Source organism: Scyliorhinus canicula, unplaced genomic scaffold (assembly GCF_902713615.1).
Source record: "Scyliorhinus canicula unplaced genomic scaffold, sScyCan1.1, whole genome shotgun sequence".
NCBI lineage: Eukaryota > Metazoa > Chordata > Chondrichthyes > Carcharhiniformes > Scyliorhinidae > Scyliorhinus > Scyliorhinus canicula.
The window spans coordinates 410,636-417,818 of NW_024055728.1; positions in this window are offsets into that span (position 1 = coordinate 410,636).

Sequence of the window (7,183 nt, forward strand, 5' to 3'; positions counted from 1 at the left end):
CACGTGCCGCCCCCCCCCCCCCACGAATAGCCAGCTTGAGTAAAATCCGCTAATTCTAATATGACTATTGCATCTGAGCTCGAGTTCGGTAAATTTGTTTCACAAAACAGCGTGCATATCACGTTGTGTGCACTGTAGTATGATCTGCAGTAAAACAAATCCTTTAAACGTTCAAAAAACAGGACCTGATCTTCAAAGTAGTTCTAGGTAGTAAATATCAAGTTAGTTAAAAGTATGAAGTGTGCAACCTTGGTTCGCTGTCATGTATCAATTTAACAATAAATTGCCAACGGTAAACATCACTAAACATGATGAGAATACAAACTGGAAATCATGAACCGAGACATCGGGACAAACTCAATAATCACTGTGCAGCAGGTCGAACACATTCAAAAATCTCATTTAACGCTGCCGATTATTCAAGAAACATTTGTGGCATGTTTTACGGTGTCGAGATACATTCATTGATCCATGATTGTTCCACATCACATGTACTGAACAGAAATCTTAAAAATATTACAAATGAGCACATTATGAACTTGCCGCTATTTAGAAAAAAAACGAATTAACACAATACTTGAGGAGGTCTAATAGATTTGGAAATATTAGGCATTTTGATATTGCACCTGGCCATCATTATACGAAAGCTTAATACAAACTGAAACATGTATTGATTCAGCATTTTGTTCATTTTTATCGGGGAATAAGCATTGGAAATGTTCGACATCAAAACGGTGAATAAAGTTATTTTTTCCGGCTCAGCTGGCTGTATCATACAAGGATCAGTCGGTGCATGTACCGACAAATATATCCGCCATAAATGTGTATGTGGGTTCCGCCAGTAGCAGGTGCAGCTTTGACTGATGTTCTGCTCTCAGTTTGTTCACTTACACCAAGGCTGTGAACACTTTATGTAACAACGACTACGCTCAACATGTAACCCGGCAGATTACAACTATCTGATTAAAATTGCCAATCAGATGGGTTTTGCTTCCACAAGATCAACATGGAACATTTTGAAATACACTGTATTAGCTCTTGTCTAATTTGAGGCGAAAATTAATTTCCGTAGTAAACTCAAAATGACATGAATAGGCAGTCTTTTTTTCAATTCAGAGAACCCACTTTTTCCAATTAAGGGGCAATTTAGCGTTGCCAATCCACCGACCTGCACATATTTGGGTTGTGGAGGCGAAATCCACGCAACACGGGGAGAATGTGCAAACTCCACACGGACAGTGAGCCTGAGCCGGGATCGAACCTGGGAGCTCAGCGCCGTGAGGCAGCACTACTAACTGTGCCACGGTGCTGACCAGGCAAAGTTGACCAATATCAAAATATTTAAATTATGTTTACTGACATCGACAGAATGGGAGATCACTCAGTTATTTACTGACTGGAGTTTTCAAACAACAATAACATCAAACATATGTTTTAAGGGCAAGTGTGTAATTACGTGAAATCACGTCGACATTTGGCCCATCGAGCATGCAGAGGCCCTGCGAAGTCCAATCCCCTGCACTTTCTCTCTAACCTCACCTAACTTTTTGGACACAGGGACAATCCATCCTATCTGCACATTTTTGGACCTTGGAAGGAAACTGGAGCATCCAGAGGAAACCCAGGCAGGCACTGGGATAAATTGCAAACTCCACACAGACAGTCAGCCGAGTTCGGAGTCGAACCGGGTTCCTGGCGCCTTGAGGCAGTAGTGCTAACCACTGTGTCACCGTGCAACCCGTTGTTTAAAAGAGATTGATGAGCAAGTGCCGATTTCGCATTATGCCCCATGTTGGAGAACATTAAATGATCCTGGGTCACTACCCAATTATCTGAATTTGGAAATTGAATTTATGGTTAACATTCATGGTTTCACGCCACAACCCAAAGATGTGCCGGTAGGTGGATTGACAACGCTAATTTGCCCCTTAATTGGAATAAAGCGGGTTCTCTGAATTGAAAAAAAACCTTTGCCTATTCATGTCAGTTTGAGTTTCCTACCGAAATTAATTTTCGCCTCAAATTAGTCAAGAGCCAATGCAATGTATTTCAAAATGTTCCATGTTGATCTTGTGGAAGCAAATCCCATCTGAGTTACAATTTTAATCGGATAGTTGTAATCTGCCGGGTTACATGTTGAGCGTGGTCTTGTTACAAAAAGTCTTCACAACCTTTGTGCAAGTGAACAAACTGAGAGCAGAACATGGTTTCAGTTCAGCGATCGCCTCTAAATTCACATATTCAGACAGAAAAGAATGAAGTGACTATAGATCTTTCACAATTATTTCGAACATTTTTAAGATTAATATTAATAATTCCTACGAATGGGAAACAAAGTGATGGTCCGAAATAATATCGTCTAGTTCCTCTGTATTAATAATCTTTGGCGCTACTCAACATTGGAACCATGAGCAAAAACAATAAGCAATTTTCAATTTAAATCGCTTCATCAACCGGAGTAACAAGCCGTCCTTCTGACACATACCAGGAGAGAACACGATTGCGCCAGTGCACTTGTCTGATATTCCACACTCAGTGAGTTAATTTACAGCCCAAACTCTGATACATGATTTTACAAAACTGACAACGACCTATTACTACAATGATTACATTTGAATTCTGTACATTTTCTGCTTATTGATTTTGGTCAAAGTCGATGCCGAAATAATTCAGAGAGTGAATACACATTCCATATATATTCATCGTTCAGCGATTTGCAGGGTCTGATCTTTAAATTATTTGGGAAATCAGGACATTCCTCCAACCAGTTTTAAGAATGAAATGGTTCAAATGTCAAATGATGAATCATTATTTTGTTCATATCTTTTAACTGTGTGATAACATTTCCTTGTCAGTTGAGCATAACATATTATTACTGGAGAATAGAGAACGTAAGTAAAATAAAACGGGTTAATGTATTCAATCGAATAACTAACCCCCCAAAAAAATCAACGAGCTGGAAGGAGACTTGCAAACATATCCCCAGATTTGCTTAACAGAGCATGAGAGCATATACACAGGGAGCAAGTGGAAGGAGATTGAGCGACTTGATATTAACGTACGACAGTGATTAGCACTGCTGCCCCACAGTGCCTCGGAACTGGACCGAATGTGACCTTGGGTCACTGTCTGTGTACAGTTTGCACTTACTCCCCGTGTCTGTGTGGCTTGCCTCCGGGTGCTCCAGTTTCTTCAAAGGTGTGCAGGTAAGGTGGATCGGCCATGCTAGTTTGCCCTTTCTTGTTCAATGTGAAGGAAATATGCGAGGGTGAGTTGCGTGGAGGAGTGGATCTGGGCAAAGTGCTCTTTCGGAGGGTCAGTGCATGACTCGATATAGTTCCATATAAATGCATAGAATAGGCAGATGATCAAATAAACAATACGATTTAAAATCTATCATCACAAACTAAACACAATCCTGATTGAACAATTACACCGTCATTTAGGAAAATGAAGTAACGTTTGTCTGGAGAGTGGAGGTGGTAATCATCATGCCAGTAATTAATGCTGTACAGACAATTTTGTTTTTATCTTCAGTCGACAGTTTTGATTTAAAAAAAATAATTAGTATTTTATGAAGTATTTAACCTATGTTGATTTAATTTTTACTTGGAGAAATATCTAATTTAGTAAAGTGTATTTCTATCAGCCGCTAAATCAGACTGCATTGCTTTTCCTCAATGAGTGACAAACATACACACAGTTACTGGCTAATTCTTTCCGCTATCGTGTTCAACTGCAACTGGACAAGTGAACCAGTTTGAAAACTATTGCCTAGATTACAAAAATAATAATCTCTATTATTGTCATAAGTAGGCTTACATTAGCACTGCAATGAAATTACTGTGAAAAGCCCCTAGTCGCCACATTCCGGCGCTTGTTCCGGTACACTGAGGGATAATTTAAAATGTCCAATTCACCGAACAGCACATATTTCGGGACTTGTGGGACGAAACTGGAGCACCCGGAGGAAACCCACTCATACACGGGGAGAATGTGCAGATACCGCGCAGGCAGTGACCCAAGCCAGGAATCGAACCTGCGACCATGGAGCTGTGAATAAAATGTGCTAACCACTGTGCTACCATCGCGTTAATATGTTAATTGAACTGTTTCCTTCACTGCCCTCCCTTCGTCAGTAAAGAACAATAATTCCTTTAGAGATGCATTTACTTTAAAACTGACCATCTTTTCAATAGACAGCTGAATAAATTCAATGATACCACTCACAGTTTAGAAGTTGTAGAAGAAACAAGATCAGGAAGGATTGTAACATCATAGCGGGCGCGGGTTACAGTGATGACCTTTAACAAATTCGGCTAACTAATACTTAACTGTCCTTCCCAGCATCGTCCAAATGACCGACTGATGCGGAAACCTGTGCTTTCTTATCCCTAACCAATAGATTTTCTCATGCAGGATCCGCGAGTCACAGTCTGGTGAAATGCACCAATCAGAAATAATGCAACCAGAAATAGACACTTTGAACATTATTCTAACCACCAGCCTATCCTGAGCTGAAATGACTTTTTACACTGAAATAGAAAAGAGTCCTCGCTCTGGCACGCAGTCTAATGAGTTAGTTCAGCACAGCAGAAGGCTTGGGGACTCGTTTGCCCTCATTCCAAAGTTGTTTCTGAATTTGATTTAGTGAACGTTGCTTTAACTCAGAATGCGTTTGACGTCTTCAAATATATTTCCAATAGCCTTAAAATACATGTCATGGATTCCCCCAAGCGCATCCCCACCAACCTTGCCACACACCCACCCCCGACGAAAGAGACCCCCCCCCAGTACAACATCAACTTCCACCAACCGCCCAACACCCCATGCAATCCGGTCTGATCCAAACCCACTTGGATCGAACGCCTCCCGAGCCATCCCAGTGTCGTAACTTCTCCCCCTACCATGGAGCCCGACACCACTATCCTGGGAACGGACGTCAAGCCCTCCTCTCCTATACGACCGTCGACTCCCCATTCAGCCCGACCCCTTCACCCACCCAGTGGCCAGTTCGCCCACGACTATCCTGCCTGTGAGCGCTTTCTTTTCCTGTCTCAGACAGTCTGAGTGAGGGAGGTTGGGTGACAAAGTGGCTGAGGAATTGCAACGCCTGACATTCATGTTATTGTATGATCATTTTTTTATTACGCATAATCCACTCATCTAAAGAAATTGCCGACTTAATTCTGTCGAACTATATCGAGCATTTCTTTCATTCCTCTCGACCTGATTACACACTGATTCAGAAGCGCCATTACAGAGAACCTAAGAATCTTTGACACCGTTTGCCTTTTGTGGTGTTCCGCAGTCTTCACGAGGGGGAAATTGGAAGGAACCCGGTATTGGTTGATTCAATTCTACTTATTTTATTTATTGCAACTGGGCAGTAACTTACGCCTCGCCATTGTTGGATCAGCGATATGCTTTTCTGTGTTACACAGACGTTACATAAAAGAGTGCAGGTACACGTTCCCACTCCGCTGAATATCGAATCCTCTATAATATCTGGGTCCGTGCAAACGGTTGTTCTTCACTGTGAGCCGAGCCGCACATTTTGACTTGGAATGGTTTCTAACTACATTCCCGTTACATGTTGTTGCACTCAGTGATAGTAACCACTGACAACTTGTATCAAAATGTCAAAGAACAAAGAACATTACAGCACAGGAACAGGCCCTCCCAGCCTGCGCCAATCCGGATCCTTTATCTAAACCTGTCTCCTATTTTCCAAGGTCTATTTCCCTCTGTTCCCGCCCGTTCATATACCTGTCTAGGTGCCTCTTAAATTATGCTATCTACCACCTCCGCTGGTAAAGCGATCCGGGAACCCACCACCCTCTGCGTAAAAAACCTTCCACGCACATCTCCCTTAAACTTCCCCCCTCTCACCTTGAAATCGTGACCCCTTGTTACTGACACCCCCACTCTTGGGAGAAGCTTGTTGCTATCCACCCTGTCCATACCTCCCATAATTTTGTAGACCTCAATCAGGACCCACCCTCAACCTCCGTCTTTCCAACGAAAACAATCCTAATCTACTCAACCTTTCTTTATAGCTAGCACCCTTCATACCAGGCAACATCCTGGTGAACCTCCTCTGCACCCTCTCCAAAGCAGCCACATCCTTCTGGTAATGTGGCGACCAGAACTATACGCAGTATTCCAAATGTGGCCGAACCAAAGACCTATACAACTGTAACATGACCTGCCAACTCTTGTACTCAATAACCCGCCCGATGAAGGCAAGCAGGCTGTATGCTTTCTTGACCACTCTATCAACCTGCGTAGCCACCTTCATGGTACAATGGACCTGAAATCTCTGGACATCAATTTTCCCCAAGCCCCTTCCATTGACCATATAGTCCGCTCATGAATTCGATCTTCCAAAATGCATCACCTCGCATTTGCCTAGATTGAACTCCATCTGCCATTTATCTGCCCAACTCTCCAATCCATCTATATTTTGTTGTATTCTCTGACAGTCCTCCTCGCTATCTGCAACTCCACAAATCTTAGTATCATCTGCAAACTTGCTAGTCAGACCACTTAAACCTTCCTTCAGGTCATTTATGTAGATCACAGACAACAGTGGTCCGAGCACGGATCCCTGTGGAACACCACTAGTCACCCTCCTCCATTTTAAGACACTCCCTTCCACCACTACTCTCTGTCTCCTGTTGTCCAGCCAGTTCTTTATCCATCTAGCTAGTACACCCTGAACCACATACGACTTCAATTTTTAAATCAACGTTCCATGGGAAAACTTATCAAACGCCTTTCTAAAGTCCATGCATATGACATCTACAACCCTTCCCTTATCAATTAACTTTGTCTCTTCCTCAAATAATTATATTAGATTTGTAAGACATGACCATCCCTGCACAAAACCATGCTGCCTTTCACTGATAAGTCTATTTTCTTCCAAATCTGAATAGATCCTATCCCTCAGTATCTTCTCCAACAGTTTGCATACCACTGACGTCAAGCTCACAGATCAATAATTCCCTGGATTATCCCTGCTACACTTCTTAAACAACGGGACAACATTATCAATTCCCCCAGGCCTCCGGGACCTCACCCGTGCTCAAGGATGCTGCAAAGATGTCTGTTAAGGCCCCCGCTATTTCAAGCCTCGATTCCCTCAGTAACCTGGGATAGATCCCATCCCGTCCTGGGGACT